Source organism: Orcinus orca, chromosome 14, assembly GCF_937001465.1.
Source record: "Orcinus orca chromosome 14, mOrcOrc1.1, whole genome shotgun sequence".
Classification (NCBI taxonomy): domain Eukaryota; kingdom Metazoa; phylum Chordata; class Mammalia; order Artiodactyla; family Delphinidae; genus Orcinus; species Orcinus orca.
The window spans coordinates 86,921,426-86,941,877 of record NC_064572.1 but is presented as its reverse complement, the minus strand read 5'-3'; positions in this window follow the sequence as shown (position 1 = coordinate 86,941,877).

Sequence of the window (20,452 nt, the reverse complement as noted above, 5' to 3'; positions counted from 1 at the left end):
GAGACCATCAGAAGCCTCTCCCATTGCCTAGGAATTAAAACAGCTACTTGGGCATCTTCCCTGCTAGATCAGGTGTCCCAGAGAGCAGGGCGAGGTTGGATGTAAGCGATGTCTATGCCTGAGTACCTTTCCTGCAGCTCAGCACCTAGAAGGCCCTGGGGAAATGTCAGCTACTGAAGGAGGGTAGGGGAGCCCCAGGGCCTGGGGCACCTGCAGCTCAGGTGTTTCTGAGTGGAGGAGAGACCCCATGGCGGAGGGGATTTCTTGCACCGTGAGCCGGAGTCACACGTATGCCTGTCGCTTTGCGCTTGTCCCCAGAAATGAAGCACTTGCTTAGAAGTCACCGCCTCTGCCTTGTTTTACACCATGTCCGTGATCTCAGAACTTCCGAGCTTGATTTTATAAACCTAGGGGGAAAAAGGAGCCCAGCCAAACCTGAGGCTCATTACTCATAGAAACTAATTTTTAAATACACAATTCTAGCATAAATTTACATATAAAGAAGGATGTTGGTCTGAAAAGAATCCTGTTATCATAACATTGTGGTTGGCATACAAAACCACAGGAGGCACATATGCAGAAGTTAGGGTTGCTCAGCAACCGTAATTGCCCGGTTTAATGTCTAAGCAGATAGACGGGTGGTTGAAATGCAGTGTGGGGAAGACCCCACGTCTTCCACCACTGGAGTGGTAGGTGAGTGCGCAGCCCTCCCCGGCAACCCGCACGGGGAGGGTGACTCTTAAACAGGTGAAGACACATCTGGGGTCCTGCAGCTCTGCCCTGCGCTTGGAGCAATTGCTTGCGCCCAACGTCAGAATGTTTCCATCCAGCCTCCCCTTGTCGTGATACCTCTGTCAGCTTTGCAGTATTAGTGGCACACGGGCTTGCTCTGCCCTCCGGGGTAGCAGGACTGGGGGCTGGAACTTGCTGGCAGCCGCTGCTGAGTGCACGGTGGAAGGCCCTGGAAGGTCTCTGAGACAATGGAACTGGTATGAGGCCAGGGAATGGTTTTCATTCTCAGTTGGGTACAAGCTCTGGGAAGAAGGGACCAGCAGAGTGAGCAGTCGGTACCAGGAGGATGAACAAGGAAGCCAGGTCCATGGCACACCACACCCAGACCGGTCCTCCCTCAATCCCCTTCACTCCAAGTTCATCAGTGGTTCCTTACGGCCTTGGAGACAAACTCTGAACAGCAGTCAATGCTCTGACCATCTAGTCCTGCGATGAGGCTCTACTCGGAAACATGTTCTTTGTCGTCTCGGGAGGCTCTCACCCTGCTCTCTGGTATGAGAGATATAATCTAGCGGGAAGATGTCCGAACAGTTGCTTTATTGCTTGCCGGTGTGAGAAGGCCCCTCTGTCTGTGAGGGTTTGGTTTCTCAGCCCTCATGAGCCGGGTGGGAGAGAAAGTCCGCCCCATGCTTTCCAGGCCGACTGAACCACTCAAGACCACCACAGCTCCGTGGCGGCTAGCAGGAGGCCTGGGGTCCATGGCAGAGCGCCGAGGTCTTTCCGTAAAGTCCAGATCTGCTCTACCATTTAGTACGAGAGTTACCGACCTACTCGGAACCTCAGTTTCCTCATCTATTTTTAAACTTCTCTTGCTGTCGGTGAAGCACAATATACAAAGAATGGGGAAAAGAGAAAAACGGTAGAGAAAAACCATCACCTCGATATGCTTACGCACTAACCGACGCCCATCCCAAACCTGGACCTTATTAGCAGGACAGTGGTGTGGGCGCTTGTGACCGGCGGTGTGGGCTGTTTGCTGTGACCTTGACCCTTGTCCACCTACTTTCTCAGAGCATCATCTCCAGTGCAGAGGGATGGTGGCCGAGGGCTTCTTCTCATCCTTATCGGTGCAACGGAATTAGAAGAAGCCGAGTGAACTGTGTGCCTCCCTGGTCCAAAAAAGCAGCACTGACTGGCCATTGGGTCAAGGTGACTGCAGGGGCCATGTAGGCACCTGGCACTGTTCTCGCTGTTCTTAAAACAGTGTCACTTTTGGGGGCTGGGTGCGGGGCTCTGTTAAAGGTATACCTTGGGAAAGGAGTGCGGCCTCACTGAAGGATAGTTTCCATGCTCAGGTATTTATTTGTAATGGGTGGGTGCATTTTAAAATTAAACCCAGTCTCTGGCTGGGCCCCCCATTAATAATGAAGGAGGAAAAGCTAAAAGCCTAGAACCACCTGGAAGAGACTTGCATATTCTCGGGCTGAAAGGTTTGTTCCTTTTTTGGTTTTGCTGAAACAGTTTCTTCACGCGTCCATTACATGGAGCCCATCACACTGTACTATTTAATAGATATTTTTCTAGCTATAGGACAATATAAAGTTTTGGAAAATCTAGTGAAAAGAAATGAATTCAATTCGCCCACTATCCCACTTCTGCTAGTCAGGAATAATCACCATAAATACTCTGTCCTTGCCCCCGAGCTTCTTAATAATAATTAAAAAATTTGTCTTTCTTTTCCATTTCATTAAAAAAATTTTTCTTAATGAAATCATATAATTTTATTTTATTTTTAATTTTGTTAAAAGTTGATTTACAATGTATAGTTGGTTTATAATGTGTTCATTTCACATGTACAGCAAAGTGATTCAGTTATACATACATATATATATATATATATATATATATATATATATATATTCTTTCTTTTTCAGATTCTTTTCTCACATAGGTTGTCACAGAATATTGAGCAGAGTTCCCTGTGCTGTACAGTAGGTCCTTGTTGGTCATCTGTCTTATATATAGTAGTGTGTATATGTTAATCCCAAACTCATGATTTATCCCTCTGCCTTTCATTTCCATTTTACAGTAAACTTTCTAATGGCATGGACCTCCTCTGTGTGTAGATGCCCATAAATATTCTGTTAGAGGAATGAGTGCAGACGCCCATTAGCTTTCATCAGTTTCCCTTCACGTGCCAGCTGAGGTTTTCCGTGTTTCAGCGTGGAAGCAGGCACATAGCTATGGTGCCCATCAGGGATCACACGTCGAAAGACTTCTCATAACCAGGGTGATAAGCATTATCTAAACAGTGTGCACTTAGCTCATTGGACACATCACTTTGCTTCTTTCATGGCAGAGAAACTTAGTATGCAGCCCAAGCTGAAGGCCACGTATCAGCAGAGCTGCTCCGCCACCCAATGGAGTGGTTACGTTTATTATGAAAACATTGTTCAACTTTATCACAAGTTAAAATTCTTGTACATTCTGTCCAGAGGGTACAGGCAGAAAAGCCTGAAATGTCTCCTATCGGGGCTCTGTTGCTACATGGGATCTTACTGTGATAACTGAATATTTCAAGCCCTGTCTCTGGTCCTGTGAGTTAGAGTTTCTCAAATTCCTTCTTGGAATGAGGTGGAATACAAATAAACAGACCCGTAAACAGCCTTATAAGCATCTGAGCTCCAGTTCGATGAAGGATGCCGCAAAACAGCTGATCTAAAACCTTCCTATTTACATGCATTTTTTTGGTGAGACAGATGAAAGGGTAGCGCATGTGACTGAACTGATCCTACAGTGGTTGATTTCAATTTTCAGATCTTGTATCTCCCTTTGAAATCTTCACTAGTCATGGAGCTAGAAATGATCCCAAATGCCATATTGCTCCCCTGTTCCCTTAAGAAACGTTCCCGGTTTGAGTCATGCTGACTTCCTGGAATTTTCTGGCATCCTGGTCACGTGACTTTCCCGCGGTCTGCTCCACCTTCCCAGGTGCTCTTAGGTTTAGTGGTGCCTTTTCTGTTCTCCCCAGCCTCTTTCTGACTTTCTGTCTCTTCTGGCTAGTTTCTGAGACTCGCCAGCTCTGTTCCCCATGCTCTTCCACACCTAGCCCAGGGCTGCCGAGGTGTGAGGCCACTATCTGGGGAGCAGGGCGGCCTCTCTTTGGTTCACACTGGCAGTGGAGGAACTCGTGCTCTGCTCTGCCTCTCTTGTGTAAATTAGAATGCCAACTTGTAGGGTCCTTAGAGACCAGCCAGGAGCATCTGCATTTTCTAGAAGGGAAAACTGTCAGACCATTGATTCATTCATAAACATTTACCAAGGGTGCCCCACGTGCTCAGACTAGCTCCAAAATCTATCTGAAGTAAATAAAACAATTCATGGGGGTCGGGGGGAGATGGAGGTTATATCTATTCACTGAGGTCCATTCAGGAGCCTGTTCACAAATAACCTACTTCGGCACGAGTGAGTTTACTTTCCTTTATTTTCACAGACAGTGACTGTGTCCATGAAGATTCATCAAGGGCTGCCCATCCCCTAACATGATACTTTTTCTCTCGTTCTGTTTGCGGGTCGGCTCCTGACTGTCTTAAAATCTCCAAGGCCGGCTGCCTCGAGAAAATATATATCACATGTCCCTGTGGGCCTCACGTCTCCTACATGTGAGTCACACCGAGGGAAGAGGTGAGTCATTTAAGTACTTTTTCTTCTTCCCGGGTTTGAAATTTTCATGTTGCTTTTGCAAAATGCAACAAGGGCAGGGAGGTAGATGTAAAGCGTTCTGGCTGCATCAAATCCAGATACGTCCAGAAGCGACGGTTCAAAGCAGAGACTCTCTGGGCTGGGAGAGAAAATAAAGGGAAACTCAGGAGATAATGCTTGAGACAGATTGTCAATAGCATGTGGAAAGGCCACTTCACTTGATCAGCTGGGCTGTTTTGAGCAGAATTTTGATTAAAGAAGACATTCCAGGCAGGGCTGGTGCAGACAGGCCTTCTGAGCAACAGTTGCTCAAAATACATAAATGTGAACCACAGTGCGTGAGACCAGGATGAAGCGGATCTGTCAGAGGAGAGGGCCCCGGGGCTTCCTCCTGTTACCAGCTCAAGGTCTGCCTGGACGAGCACACCACAAGTTATTCATGCAGCCCACACATCCAAGAAAAAAGAAAAAAGCTTTTGACCAACTGCATGACGTGGGCGAGACTGGGGACCAGGAATTAGGTTGCCTTCCTTCCACGATCACGGGCTGATGGCCAAAGCCCTCACTGTGCAGACCCTCCTGAGCTCTGGGCCCCAGGTGCTCATACCTGTTCTCCTCAGACCCCTCCCATTGCCAGTCCACCCCCAAACACAGGAAACTAAAGAATGTCAATGGAAGAAATGTTTGTAAATATTTAAGTTACCATCATGTGGAAACTTCTAGAAAAAATATATTTTGCAGCCTGTGCTCCCGATGCAACTTTCCTCTCCCTTTGGTCCACTGGACGTCGGAAAGTGGAAGTTACATCCATGTAGGATCGGACACGGGGCTCTGTGAGGAAGGGTTACCTGTGAGTTGGTCTGTGTCATCCCTCCCAGCCCCTCACGGTGACCTTCCTGGCCCCTCCGGCTGCCCCCAACCCAGGTGTTGCCCTCGTTTCTTGTCGTCTTACCCAGGAAGGTGACTATTTCAAGGATCATGTGAAAGATGTGCTGAGAGATCTCGCCATTTAATCTGTACCTGCCTGGCCGGCCTGTTGTAGCCACACGTGGGTCTGGGGCTTGGTGTGTGGCTTCCTGGTGGGAAGAGCACGTGTATCAACAAATGCCGCAGCTTCGCGGTAAGGGCTCCGCGGCTTCTCATCCATGCCTCGGGGCTGCGCACGGTACTCACGCGCTGCGTGCCCAGTTTACGGGCCGTCTGCTGTGCTCTGGTCGGCAGTTTGGCTGAAGTGCTGGGTCACGGCCTCGGGAAGGCTTGTGTCTGGGGGTCTGGGTGTGGCTGTGTTGAGGAAGGGTGAGGCGCTTGGCCTTTTCCCGGTCCCTGACTCCTGCCATGTCCTCTCCATCTGAGCCTTGGGTGACAGGTAGAGAATGGGGCTAATTCACACTCTACTGGCGCCAGTCACTGTGTTGACCCTTCCAAGGAGAGCATTGCCTTTGACCCAGAATCTCAGGGAGAACCACCCAAGGGGGACAGGGACTGGGGGAGTTTTTAAGAGCTGCACCGGGAGGGCGGTTCTGAGAACCTTCACAAGGGCGCTGCCCAGGTTGGCCAAGGCTCGGGAAATGGTGAACTTAAGAGGAAGCAGTAAGGGCGGGCTTCGTTCATTTCTGTCTGCAAAGCTCTTGGCCCTGGGTCTGATGGGTCTTGACCTGTACACCCTAGAACCCAGGTCCACGTTTTGGAGGAGGCATGGAATTTGCTGGTATAAGATTTTTCCTGGGATGACCTTCCCAGGCATTGTGGATTATGGCTAACACGAGTCCTAGAGCAGCGGGGGAGGTGCCGGGTGCCCTGGGCTGTACGATGCACGTGTGAGCCCCGTTCCCTGCAGTGGTCTCCTGGGTCCCCTTCACCAGCTCCTCCCACCCATCTACCACAAGCAGCACCATCTTGGGACCACACTTCTGCTGATGAACTCCAACGCAGGCCGCCCGGAACCCACAGGGCACCCTGGAGATGTTCCCCCAAAGCGTGACCCGGCCTCCTCGTATCCTGCTGCCCAGGCAACAGACTGACCCCAAAGGAGTTCTGGGGAAGGAAGGAAGGAGGCAGGCACTTCTGGGGCCGGGGAGGGAAATTAGGACAATTTACTTTTTCCCTGTTGCACTGAGTAAATAGACTTCAAGATAAAATGTTGGTGCCCACAGCCTGCTTGATGCAAAAGCCTTAAGTGAGAGCAGAATTTAATGACCATATGCCGGCGCGCCCTCCCCTTCTCACTTCAAGTCCGCTATTAACTTTCTATGCACTCGGGAACCTTTGGCTCATGGCCTAAATAATAGAAGAATAATTAGAATAATTACTAGAGAAGGCCGGGTCAAATATCCAAGGATCTTCTTTTAACTATTTGGTCATCTTTATTTTTTTAAAAAATGTTTGATAGTAACCAAACCCTGTGGCTTTGCATCTAGAATATCTACTTTATATAAAAGAAAATCATTGCTTTGCATCATGAGCTGCCAGGAAAAATAATAATCGTAGTAATTAATGACCTTGGGGCCCATTCAAATATGAATGAATCTTTCGGGCCAGTTTGGGGTTTTTTTTTTTTCCAAGTCAGGCTTCCACGGGGTAACTTGGAAGAAGGAATTCAAATGAATCCAGCTCACCTGAGTAGCTTACAAGGGCACAGGGACTTTGGCCAATTATTTTGTCCTTCATGTAGCTGTTCTCCCCAGGGTAAGGCAAGAACAACTCGAGCCCAGTTGGAGGAGCCCTGCCCCGCTGCACGTCGGTGTCAGGAGGGCCACAGCTGAGCGGAGCCCCTCTGTGGGAAGGTGTCATAGCAGCCCCAGGCCCAGCTCGGCGCCGGCTTCTCCTCACTGACTAGGGTACCTTGGACGCTGTCTGGCACACACAGAGCTTCCCGACTCCAGGGCGGTTTCTAATTGCCCCTTGTCCCCGCACAGCCAGGAGCAAGGTTGTGGTTGCGCTCAGGGCTCCGGTCCCTGCTTCGGACTTGTTAGGTCTCGTACCCTGGGCCCAGACGTCTCTGGGTGCTGGTAACTCTGCTTCCTTAACTGTAAGATTGGAGAGAATAATATTACCCACCTCGCACAGGGTTACGGGATTGCAGTTGATGTTTTCACTGGAACGCCTGGCCTGAAATAAAGGGCAAATTCACGTTAGCCTATTGTTTTAATTCCACCTCTGCATATTGTAACTACTAAACAAAACAAAACAAAAATTGGAAAAGGACACTCATGTGCCACCCCCGGGTTAGACCCTTGGTCTCATGCCTTGCCCATGTGAATGGCATGTACTCAAGGCCCTGGTCCTATTTCCTCCCAGCCCCAGTTTAAAGGTCTTGGTATAACTCTGTGGACAGCAGACATGAGGGGGTGGGTAAGCGGAGAAAATGTTGAGAACACCTTTTCCCTTTAAAACATAAAACCAGGCAGACTGATTGAAAACAGCCACTGCAAGAGCCAGGTTGCATGAAATCAACAAATACCTTGATAGAATCCCTGCCCCAGAAAGATGCCGACGACAGGTCCCGCCCTGGAGGAGAGGTAGAAACTGTGGAAGAGCAATGCTCACTTGGCAGGCACACCTGGATGGCAGGTGTCCAGGGAAGGAGCTTGCAGAGCCCATTGTAAGTGGAAGGTTCCAGAAAGGAGGATGCTCTCCACAGGTCCCTACCTGCCCCCCGTTTGCCACCCTGCTGTCAGCGAGGTCTGCGGTTGGGGATCGCCCTGCCACCAGAGCGGGATCAGAGGGGTTCCTGTGCTGATGCTGGGGCTTTGGGAGAACAGCTGTCCCTGTGGACAGAGGGGCCCCAGGATGGGGGGCATTTCTAGCAGAGCGCTCCCCTCCAGAACCCAAGTGCCGTGTAGCACGCCCCTGCCCCTCCCCTGCATGCCCAGGAGAGAATGATGGCTAATCCAGTCTGCTTCCGCACAGCCAGACAGCCATCCAGCATGTCACCGCCGCCTTTAAATATTCCTCCCCCTCGTTTTTGGTAATTAATAATGTGCATCAATAATGCCAGGCTTCAAACCTGAATCTATTGTAAACTTGACAGACTCCCACAGCCTCTCTGTTGAGTCTGTTTTTATCCTAAAAGTATCAGGATCTGGTGAATAACCACACCGAGGAAAACGATGACCTGAGAGGCTGCCTGGTGGGCATCGGGTTGGCTGAGGGCTTGGTGTCATCGTGGCCAGAGCACCTAAGAACGGCTGAAATCGCTTCTCCCGCCACAGCAGGAGTCTGCATCCTCGTGCGTCCCTAAGACAGCGATGAGTTTGCAAGGTTCATAAAGTGAGGGGTTTTGCGTCTGAAATCTTCTTGTGCAGTTTCCCCTCCCCCTGTCCATGCCACGGCCCCCAATTCCTCTTCAAGACCTGCTTATTCATGCAGAGGGCACTCAAACTCCAGAATTGCAGGGCATAAACCCACCCCTGTACCTCCCCCGTTTGAGAGACTCCTAAATGAGAACTTATTATCAACCTGTCATTCTTCCGTAATTATCCACAGCCAGGATGCTTTCGGTTGTTTCCATATCATTTGGAATGACACAGACTAGATATTACCCTTGTCTGTGTATCGCGCGCAGTGAGCTTTGCAGCATGTACTCACCCATTTGCATTGCGAAAGAGGCCGGGGCCTGACAGAGATTTTTTTGAGTTATTAGGAAGCACTTATTAGTAGAGATGGAGCCACCCGCCACATCATTTCCTTCCTCATAATCATTATTTCTACAAATTCTCAGCACCTTCCAAAAATTCTAGGGCACGCTGTCTAAAAAGATCGCCTGCCGCTGAAAGCATTATTCATTTGGGTTAATATAGCTCCAAATTCGGATGGTTTCTTCCTTAACGTTTTCCAGAGATCATGGAAGGAACACCTCGGGGAAAAATCACTCTGTATGTTGCTAAAATGCAGACTCACATGTGTGCATATGTCTGTGTGTATGTGTGTCTATGTAAAATATAAGAACTTGTGTGTGTGATGCATACACAAAATATAAGAGAAACATATGGCACAGACGTGTGGGTGCACACACAAGATACAAGGAAAACGTGTGTGGTGTGCACGACAAGCATCACATGTGTGTGTCTATGCGTGCGTAGGTGTGTTTATCTGTATCCGTACATGTTTATGTATGTGTGTGTAGACACACATAGGTGGATTTTAAACCCTGAGCCAATGACTGGCGGAAGGATTGCTGCTTAATAGGTGTTTAAGTTTGCCTCCTAAAGAAAATTCTACCCTAAATAAAAGCTCAGTTGTGGTAGCAGAGAGCATGTAGGGTTTGGAATGTTCCCAACCACTCTGCACTCAACCCTTCCTTTTATAATTAGTCATTTTCATGCTGTTTAAAAATCCCTTGGTGTCAGCTGTACGATCAGACACTCCACTTGTCTCAGAACAAGAACCACAGGAATTGCAGCCTTTGGAAGTTGACCATCACCCCGTCTGCCCTCCGTTTTTACCCTCTCCTTATTTCTTCCCTTACTCAGCTTTCCTGCTCCTCCATTGAGGACACAAGGCTGTCTTGGAGCTCACCTGGCCAGGTCTTCTTTGCTGTCCGAGGGTCCCTTGCTGTCCCTTCTCCCCAGAGAGGCCCAGTCGGGTGTGGCTCCTGTCCTGTGGAGGCTCAGGGGGAAAGGTCTAGAGCTTTTCCCCTTCGAGATGGGCTGGGCTCTGCAGCCTGCAGCCCTGTCTCCCCACATCCATGAGCAGGCCTGGCTCTGCTGCCACCCTTTCCTGCTACCCGGTGGCTGGGGGCTGGGGTCACCATGTTGCCCCTCCCGTCCCCCCGTCTGTGGGTAGAGGCTGCTCTGCCCAGCCTTGGTCCCCGGGTCCCTTCCTCAGGCCCCAGCAGGGCAGGTGTGACGTGCCGGGGAGGGGGGTAAACGTGCACTCTGCCCCCTGGATGAAAAGAGCCGGAGCAGGGACCCCGAGGATGTTCACAGCAAAGTCCCTGGGAACTTCCCGGGGAACGTGGAATTAAATTTCAGTATCATCATTATTATCAATTATTATTTATTTCGTGCCCACTGGTGGCCCTAGCACGCTGCAGGTTTAATGTTTCAATAAGACCCTATTTGTACAGTTCCCACCAGGGTCCCGAATTTCAGCCCTCACCCAAATCACCTTCTTCGTGAAGTTTTAATGATTTTTAGATTCTCAGATTAAACCTTTCCTGTCTTTCATCTTCCTGTGTCTTTATACTTCCCCTGCAAGCGCTATGATCCTTGTTTAGCTTTTCCTGGAAGGTTTGCATTTTTCTGGTCTTTTCCCTTTTATTCATTTTCCTTTCTCTTTTTGTCCTTTCCATTCCCTCTGCTGGCAGGTACCACTCCAAGGCATTCTCCAGCTCCAGGTAAACCTTTCGGCTGAGAATGTGTTTCCTGCCTTCTGCCTTCTGTATCCAACATCTGTGCTGGGTGGTGTGTGCTCCGTCGTGGCACAGAATCCGCTGGGACTCCCCACTCGTATTCCACGGCGTGTTTTGGGGCTGTGATGAGCCCCCAAAGGCTTCAGAGGCTGGCATGAAGAAGAAGCCAGGCAGGGGGCTGCCATCTACACCAGGAGAGGGGCTCTGCCCGCCCTGGGGCTCCAGCTGACCCCTTTGGTGCCTGGCCATCGCTTTCTGATATGACCTGTGAAATTCAAGTTGAATTTAAGCAAATTAGGCCTAATGTGAATCAATAACCATTTCTGAGTTCATCAAGGAGTTGGGCGGCACTGTTTTATGAACCCTTTTTGTTTAAGAGAATCCTGAGCACCTCTCTGTGAGCGCTCTGGAAATATGGATGCTGTGACCCAAATGCACAAATTTATTAGAGCTTATTAGACCAACGCTAGGATATAATTTTAGACACAATTTCTTTATCTCTAAGAAAGAAAGAAAGAAAGAAAGAAAGAAAGAAAGAAAGAAAGAAAGAAAGAAAGAAAGAAAGAAGAAAGAAAGAAAGGAAGAAAGAAAGAAAAAGAAAGAAAGAAAGAAAGAAGAAAGAAAGCAAGGAAGAAAAGGGCCTGCTGTTGGAAAAGCAGAGTGTGATGTTGAAGCCCCATCCTTCAGTTTCTGTCTGTGGAAAACTTCGTCTAAATCAAGCAAAGACAAGCTGACTACAAATTATGCTGAACCGCACGGAGGTGAGGTCGGCGCAGCCCCGTTCTGGGGAGCGTTTATCAAACACCACAAACTGACATCCGTTTTCTTCAGATCTGATAGATCACAAGATACAAGCCAGAAGAATCGTGGCATCAAACAACACCTCCCCCCATCACTTTTTGGAATGAAATGCGCCCAAGGAGCCCCTCTCTGCACTAGCTCTATAATCCCCCTAAACTACAGCTGCCCTTGGGAGCGGTACACTCAGGCTTCAGAGAAAAAGAATTAGTGTTTCATTTTCCAGGACTGTCACACCCCACCTTAATGAGCACTTAAAAGAGATGAATGTGCTGGGAATGAAAAGATTTATTTGAGATATTTAAATAATCTCTCTCAGTTATAACTAAACTGACCCCCTCGGCTCTCACAATGATATTTTTCTGTTATTTTTGACAATATCCAAGAGAAGTTTGTTGCTTCCCCTGCCTTTGTGTAGACCCATGCCCTGTGCTTTGGCCCTTCTAGGAGGAGAGGTGGAAATAACGCAGACGCGGATGCCTTTCCTGCTCCGCGCCGAGCGCACCAGTGAAGATTGTTAATTACATTTCCCAATGCAAAGAGCTAAACAAATATCTCGTGAATTTTTTTTTTTTTTAATGAATAGTACAACAGATCTTCAACACTTTACAGCCCACTGAAAATCCTTGCGAGGGTTATGGTGCAGTCCGTTACAATCAGCCATGAAGTACATTACAAAGGTAATGTGGGTTTAAGAAGGAACTACGGCAGAATGTATATTTTCATTATCAAAAACGTTAAGCCATTTATCCTGAGGAGTCAGAATAATCATTAATGGCTGGGAATTTATGGTGCCAGGTCTTAAACTAATGTGAATGATTCCAGGTGTTACTAATGGCTTCAGTGAGATGTGCCGGGATCTAAGTCTTCTACTAAATCTGAAGTAATAGTCGGATGCCTCATCTCGACAGATGAGCAGCAATTTAACTGGCACGTTGATTGGATTCCGGAGGCTGAAATGGCACCCGTGGTGAAGGGACACGGTCAAACAGCAGTCCGGAGGGCGACTTAGAAGTCATCGCCTTTCCGGGCGCCCCTGCACCGGGGGGCACAAAACCTACTTGGCAAATGATGATATTTTAAGTGTGCGGTTACTTTGGGGACATTTGCGATGACAAAGTTCGAGAGGCTCCTGTCAGCTTTGAAGCCTTCTCTCTAAAATTTTGGGAACGTTCTTTGAGGCAGTGGCCTGTCCAGAGCAGCTGATGGGAGATGTCAAGCCAGGTACATATTTAAATGGAGCCCCACCTGTGATCGTTTAGTTTAGCACAGCCCTAGGAGCAGGCTGGGTCCTGCTGTGTGCAGCGTGACACCCACCTGGCTCCCACCTTGGTGGATGTTTCTGCTATAGATGCCTGTGCTGAATGGAGCTAGAAACTAGCTCCCTGCCTGATTCTGGGTCAGGATCGTCATTAGGCACAGATTGGACCTTGGAGGTGCCAGGGCGCCCCAGGTCCAGAGGCACGTGGAGCGGGACGTCCGTCCAGCCTCTACCCTCACGCTCATTAACAGTGACTACCGCTGCTGCCCGACCCCGTGCCCTGCCCACGGTGAGCATGTGCTGGATGTTTCTGACTGCTGTCAACATCCTTTGAAAGCACATAAAAATAAATTATCCATAGGTTTACCTGTCGGGAAGATAGATTTGGTGCGTCCGAGTGTTGCAGGCATTTCGAGTGACAGGGGTGCCTGTCATGCTGCCGTAATAGGGTCAAACAGCTGGACGGGGATTTGACGCTCAGCAAGGCCAGAAGGGCCGAGCACTTGTAGGGGAGGATAGGTGGAGCGAGGGGAGACGGCGGGACCTGTTTATTGCAGCGTTTTTCTGCTTCACTGCAGACCTGTAATGATTGCCACAGAGCCCGAGCCCAAGTGACGGCTGCTCTCTCTCTTTCCAGCGCTTCGAAGAACTCGGGTGAAGGCAGAGGACCTCGTCTGCCTGCTGACCTCCGGCTCTGCCCCGTCAAGGGTTCCATTTACTTCTCCTGAGAAGCATCCCGGAGCCGGTTCGGGTTGCATTGGATTGGTCCGCGTAGGTTAAATAAAACTTGGTTCAATTAATATTTCAGAATGCCTTGTCAGGATCAGGTATTTTAATGAAGGGACAGGTGTTCCGTACGTCCGGGGCCCCTTTCCTCCGACACCCTGCGTGGGTGTCTACGGAGCCTTCTGCCTCCGAAGAAAACAGGAAGATGTAATGGCTGAGCCGTCGATGTTTCTTGGGGTTCTGAGAAGCTTACATGGTGTTTGTGAGAGGAAGAGGGCTCAAGGGGGGTTCACCCAGGCTGGGAGGCAGGCTGTCTGTGGTCATGAGGTTCACGTGGGACTGACCTGGGGTGATCCCCTTCTCAAGCTGAGGAAGGCCAAGCCACATTTGGGTCATCCCGCTGTGCTCCCAGGGGCCAGCACTCTGAGCTGGGTCTGTCCCATTAGGGTTTGCTGCAGGCCCTCTGCAAACCCTGGACACCGCGTGAGTCTGGCTTGAACTGGATTCCGCCTGTTGGCCCCTTCACTGCCTAAGTGTAAACTAGGGGCCCCAGTACCATTCTTAATTATTCTGTATAATATATAATATATATATATATTATATATATAATATATATATAATATATAATATAAGGTGAGGTTCTGTTTTGTTGTATTCCATCAAGACATAAGGCCCCCCTCTCTGTAGTAGGAATGGAGGAGCCAGAGGAGAACCAGGCCTGGGGCCGCCCTCCTGGAGCTCACAGCTGACAGGGAGATGGGGAGAAACGAAGGCTGTGCCGGGGTGAGGGAGGGAGGGCCCACAAGGCCAGCTCCGCTGTGCTGCTCTCCATTTCCCGGTCAATGTGCGGATGCCTTGATACTGTGGCCTTGCCTCGCCTTTCTTACGGGGCACGGCTTCCAGGGGCCACAAGATGAGCTGTGAGGACTGTCACTGCATCAGAAGCAGAGTTGAAGAAGACCTCCAGCGCCTGGTCTTAACGAAATCCCAGGTGGAATGGAATCCTGGTCTCACCTCGAAGACACACACCCTGTAAATCAGGCCACTTTTCCTTTTCTCTGCTTTGGAAAAAGACGCAGTGCACCTTGGACCACTGGAACCAGAGTTCGGTACATTCGAAGGAAGGAAAAGACTGCCAGGAAGCCCTCACAGCATCGGTGGAAGGGGGCTTCTACACCGGCAGGGGAAGCGTACTATTTGCGCGGCAAGAACTAGAATTGTATTTCCAAGTGATGAAATCGTAAGTCCACGACAAGTACTTACTGCAAATGCCCATTTTTTCTCTGCCATCCTCTGCCATTGCTAGCAGAGGGTCAGGTTCAGGTGGAAAGTTGTGAAACACCGCGCGAAAGCAGCAAGTGCTTCTCCACCGGGAGAAGACTATTCCAAGGCTGCGTCTTCAGGTAGCGAGCCCAGTCCTTGCCCAGACATGCTCTTGGGACCTCAAGGCACAGCGCTGGGGGCACGTGCTTCCCACAGCCATGCCAGGCCCCCACTGGGGGGTAGAGTGGGAGGGGGCTTCAGAGGTACTGGATTCAGGCCCAAGAGGGTGGAGACTTTGTCTGTGAAAGCGGATGGTCCTGTGTTGGTGGCCTTTGTGAGTTTCCAAAGGGGACAGATTACTTGACCACATCCTACGGTTCAGATTTTGTTTGAAATTATGAGTCACATTCTCTACCGGTCACAAATTGGATGCCCTGGACGTTCATGGATTCTTGGGGAAAGCTCAAACTGGTGCAAATACTCAGGACAGTGATTGGCATATGTAGGGAAATTCGGTATGTGTATCCTATAGCTAATGGCAGCACCGTTTGCTGTAGGGGACATATTCCTTGCAGGTTCTTTTACTATAGTGATGGGGGGGGGCAGGCTAGTCGAGCATCTTCAGGGCATTCAATAAATGCAATGTGCAGGGCTTCCCTGGTGGCGCAGTAGTTGAGAGACCGCCTGCCGATTCAGGGGACACGGGTTCGTGCCCCAGTCCGGGAAGATCCCACATGCCACGGAGCGGCTGGGCCCGTGAGCCATGGCCGCTGAGCCTGCGCGTCCGGAGCCTGTGCTCCGCAACGGGGGAGGCCACAGCAGTGAGAGGCCCGCATATCGCAAAAAAAAAAAAAAAAAAAATGCAATGTGCATATGATAGTAGCCCTTGAGACTCACAAAGAACAAGGTGGACAAATCTTTAAACTGTACCACTTGGAGGAATAAGTAAGAAACAGAGTGTAATCTGTAAGGCCATACCACTATGTAAGTCGTATCCATACACAAGACGATGTTTAAAGCTAGGTACCTCTAAAATGCGTACAGGTAGAACACACTGGAACGGACCCTCTGGGGTTGGGGACGGAGCAGGAGTAGAAATAGGAGGAGAAGAGACAGATGTTTAATTAGATGAAATAAAGGTGAGGTCCAGCATGAGCAACGGTGAGATTGTGCAGTGCACTGAGCTGCGATGAATGCAGTTCCACCCACCTGCGGGGCAGCTGAAGACAGGTGAGTACATGGACCGATGGCGGTTCCCACCTGGGATGTGATCTCCGGTGCAGGACAGAGGAGGCAGTGTCCTTGCACTTGCTCAAAGCAGGAGTGTCAGCGTCACACAGAGCAGGGCTTTCTAAGGATGGGGCTCTCTCTGCTCACCCGCCTTGGTTTGGGGGTCTTGGCACAGTGCACAGCACTGAGTTGGGGTCCAGTCGATGTTTTCAAGTGAACCGTGATCTAGTTACTTACATACAGTGTCTTCGTCTCTTTTTATGATTGGAAAAATAAAGTATATCTGGTAAAAATGTTCAAACATTGTGGAAGAGTATACAGTGCACACAAGACCCCTCCCACTCTTAGCCCCCAGCGGCTCCCCCAGAGATAACACCACTGGTGTCCCATATACTCTCAGAAGTTTCTGGGCATATACACCCATGCAGGATGACATCACCCTAGTAACAGCTCCATATTGATTGTAATAATGATGGTAATCCTTTATGTGTGGGCAGCGCTGTGTAACTGATGGAGGATGCCCCCGATGAAGCTGTAAGCAGGACAGAGGCTTCTCTTCAGTTTTATACACGAGGATGCTGAGACCCAGTGGTTGAGCTTCTTGTGTTCCCATACACAAGGCCACAGTAGGGCCCAGGCACCCTTTAGCATCTCCCAGGTGTGACTGCAGTCTGGTCCAGAGGCAACACTCGCTCTGCGGCGCCGGCTTCCTTCCTCTCTCACTGTACCTGCCTCCCCTGCGACCCCAGCTCTCAGTTTCCCATCTTTAAAAGGAATCAGCTGGAAAAGATAATGCCTGTGTCTGCCACCCTGTGGTCAGGGTGCTAGGACAGGGTGTCAGGCAGCATTTGCAAAAGCTCAGTGTTTCCCAGTGACTCAGAGCATGGCCTTTAGGAGATCTGGCTGGGGAGCCCAAATGCACTGTGATTACAATGAGAAGACGGGAAATAAGCTTCAAAAACCTGATGTGTTAAGATGATAGCTCCAGGTGACAGTTTGTGATCCCCTGGGCCAGTCATCTCCAAACCTTTCACTGTTATCACTGTCAGACCCACTTATGCTCTGCACACACACACACACACACACACACACACACACACACACACACACGCCCATTATGTATGACTGCACCCAATTCGTATATATACATATAAGTATACAATATACTAATTATTATATGTTATCCATTATACATCCTATGTAAAAACATAAATGAAAAATAAATGATTCAAGAAAACATAGTCAACAATACTGTACTATGTACTTTAAAATTTGTTAAGAGGGTAGAGCTCATGCTAAGTGTTCTTACCACCAAAAAACAAAACACAAAAACAGAAACAAAGGGACACGGATTATTTCACAATATATACAAATGTCTGATCATTATGTTGTACACCCCAATCTAATTAGGAGGAAAAAGCATCAAAAAAAAAAAAAAATCCCGGTTGAGGGACATTCTAGAAAACACCTGACTAGCATTCTTCAAAACTCTCAAGTTCATCAAAAACAGGAGAGTCTGGGAAACTGTCCCAGCCAGAAGGAGCCTTAGAAGGCATGATGATGAGGATTTCAACATACCTTTTTTGGGGGACACAGTCCAGCCCATAGCAGAGGTCGTGTGTATCACGCTCACGATCGTGGTTGCCGTGTCACAGAGTGACACGTCTGTCACTCCGTGTCCTCTGCGGCCCTTCTAATGTATCTCCCCGTAAGGATCCAAATTCACATTTTCGTACAAGCAGGCAATTCTCTGCCCTATCATCTAAAGTGGAATAAATGTGCAGGGTTAGAATCCTTCCTGCATGAAAGGATATCTCAATTTTTATGACTTTAGATATTACCATAGAATATTCCAGCGAAGTATGTGCCCAATCTACAATGTCAGGTACCATGGGGAAGTGAATCTATTTTACCAGACTTTAACCAGCACCAGAGGCTGCCTTTTCTTTTTTGTTAATCTGAAAATAAAAATAAACTAAAACCACATTATTTCTTCATTCAGTGCCTCCACACTGAGCTATATGCTTCATGAAGAGGAAGATATCTTTTTGGCCACCATAAATGTTTGTTGACTGAACAAATGACAGATAAAAATGAAGGAATGAATGCAGGTGTTGGCCCCAAGCTGTTCGCAGTGGGTATAGTGGGTACAATGTGCAAAACAGGGGACTGGACCTCACAGGGTGCCCAGACGCAGAAAGAAAAAGCATCTACTGTGCTCTCACCCGGTGCTGGGCCCTGGGAGCGGGGGTTGCCCCTCAGCTCCATGCGGTCAGCTCTACAATGATCCCATTTCACAGGTAAGGAGACTGAGGCCCTGGTCACCTGACCATGATGGATTCCAGAACTAGTGCCTCGGTCACCCTGCACATGCTTCTCAGGCCACAGGAACTGCCCCTTAATCGTGGAGCAGGAATCACCCCTGTGGAGAGGACCTGGTAGGCACAGGTTCTGCCCCAGGGTGTCTATAAACCAGTGTCATTCGTGCAAGAGGCATGGCCTCTCGCATGGGGCTCTCCTCTACCTGGGTCCACCGGTGACTTGAGGAGGGCCACGACACAGCCAGGTGTTGCTTAGGTAAGGAGTGGCCAAGAACAGAGGAGGTTTTCTCATTAGCCGACGCTGGGAGTTACGGCCCGCACTGGAAGCGTGGGTAATTGACTATTCCCTGGGGCTGTCACCTGGGCCCCTGCACACCTGGGAGAGATGGGGGGCTGCGGGGTTTTCCCGGGGTCCCCCGGGCCCGGCCAGCTTCAGGCAGGGAGCCGACTCCTCAGACCAGCTGGGGACTCATTAGCCCCGAGCCCCGAGATGGGGAACCTGGAGGCGCTGGCTTCCCAGGGTGCCAGGTCCTGCCTCTCCGATGACACGGCATGTGTAAACCAACCATGGGTGGGAAGGAGGGTGCGGGGCCGCGGCGTGTCCTGCTGTCCCCGCAGCGGGCAGTCGTCAAGGTCACCTGCGTCCCTGTCGGACAAAGTGGAAAGCGTGAAGCAATGGCAGAGGGTCTGCGGATGGAGACACTGGACGTCTTATCACTTTAAATGGTACATGTTTTCACACTTATGTCACTCTTAAAGAAAGGGCTGCTCACGCAGAACGGAGGATTCGGGCCTCAGGGGACCCTGTGGCCGTGATCTGTGGACTTCGCTCTGGAATGGCCCCTGAGAGCGGAGGGAGGGGCGGGCCCGGCTGCCCGTCCTCAGGGCTGGCGCTGCCTCCCCAGGACCCGATGGACGACGGAAATGCACTCCCCACCCCATGGCCACTTTAAGACTCAGCGTACAAAGGCCTCTGGCCTCTGGCAGTAGTTCTTGCCCTTGGGAGTCTACTCAAGGTCTCTGGGGGTGAGGGTCCCAGGGTGTTTGGGCCAGGTATGCTTCAGGTGGGCCCACCTGTGTCCTCAGAAGCCACCAGCATCCCGGGCCTCGGCTGCAGAAGCCGGGCCTCAGGCCTATCGGGCCTCATCTTTTGTGGGGGGGGGCCCTCTCACATTGGGATGCTGGCCGTAAGACGTGGTGCCCCTCCCTGTGGTCCCTCCACAGGCTTGGGAAGCCCCTGTGGGCACTCGACGGGTCCTCCAAGGCTCTGCACCCCTAAAACAGGAAGTGCAGGCCAGATGCTGCTGTGTTGCCTGCTGCAGAGGATGTCGGCCTGCAAAGGCTCCAGGTCAGGTAGGTGCCAAGTGGACCAGGCGGGGACAGATCACCTGGGCACTTCCCACCCCGGGAGAGTTTAGTATCGTCTGATGGCGCAAGCAGCAGCGTCTGACTCACAGACTTAGAGAAGGAGCTTTTGGTTACCGGGGAAGGGTTGGGGGAAGGGATACTTAGGGAGTTTGGGATTGACATCTCCACACGGCTATATTTAAAACGGCTAACCAAACAAGGACCTACTGTATAGCACAGGGAACTCTGCTCAATATTCTGTAATAACTTAAACGGGAAAAGAATTTGACAAAGAATAGATACATGTATATATATAACTGAATCACTTTGCTGTCCACCTGAGACTAACACAGCATTGTTAGTCAACTCTACTCCAATATACAATAAAAAGTTAAAAAAACCAGCAGCGTCTGAGACTGGAGCCACACTGGTTAGCCACTCTGGCAGGAGGGTGACCCGTTTCCTCTTCGTGGTGACTGCATTGATCAGGTAAGGACCACCCTGCCTGCTGAGGTCTCTGACCAAGTTAATGCAAGTGCCCCGTTCTCCAGCTCCCGCGCTGTGGCTTCTGGGTGTCCACTGTGTGGGCCACACGGGGTGGCCCTCTGACGGGACCATGTGCCTCCAACTGGGCCTTTCCACGTGGCCTCTGGACAGGGAGGGAGGGTAGAGGCTACTTTTCTGCTCTGATTGTAACCAGAGGCTTCAAGAAGAACCCAC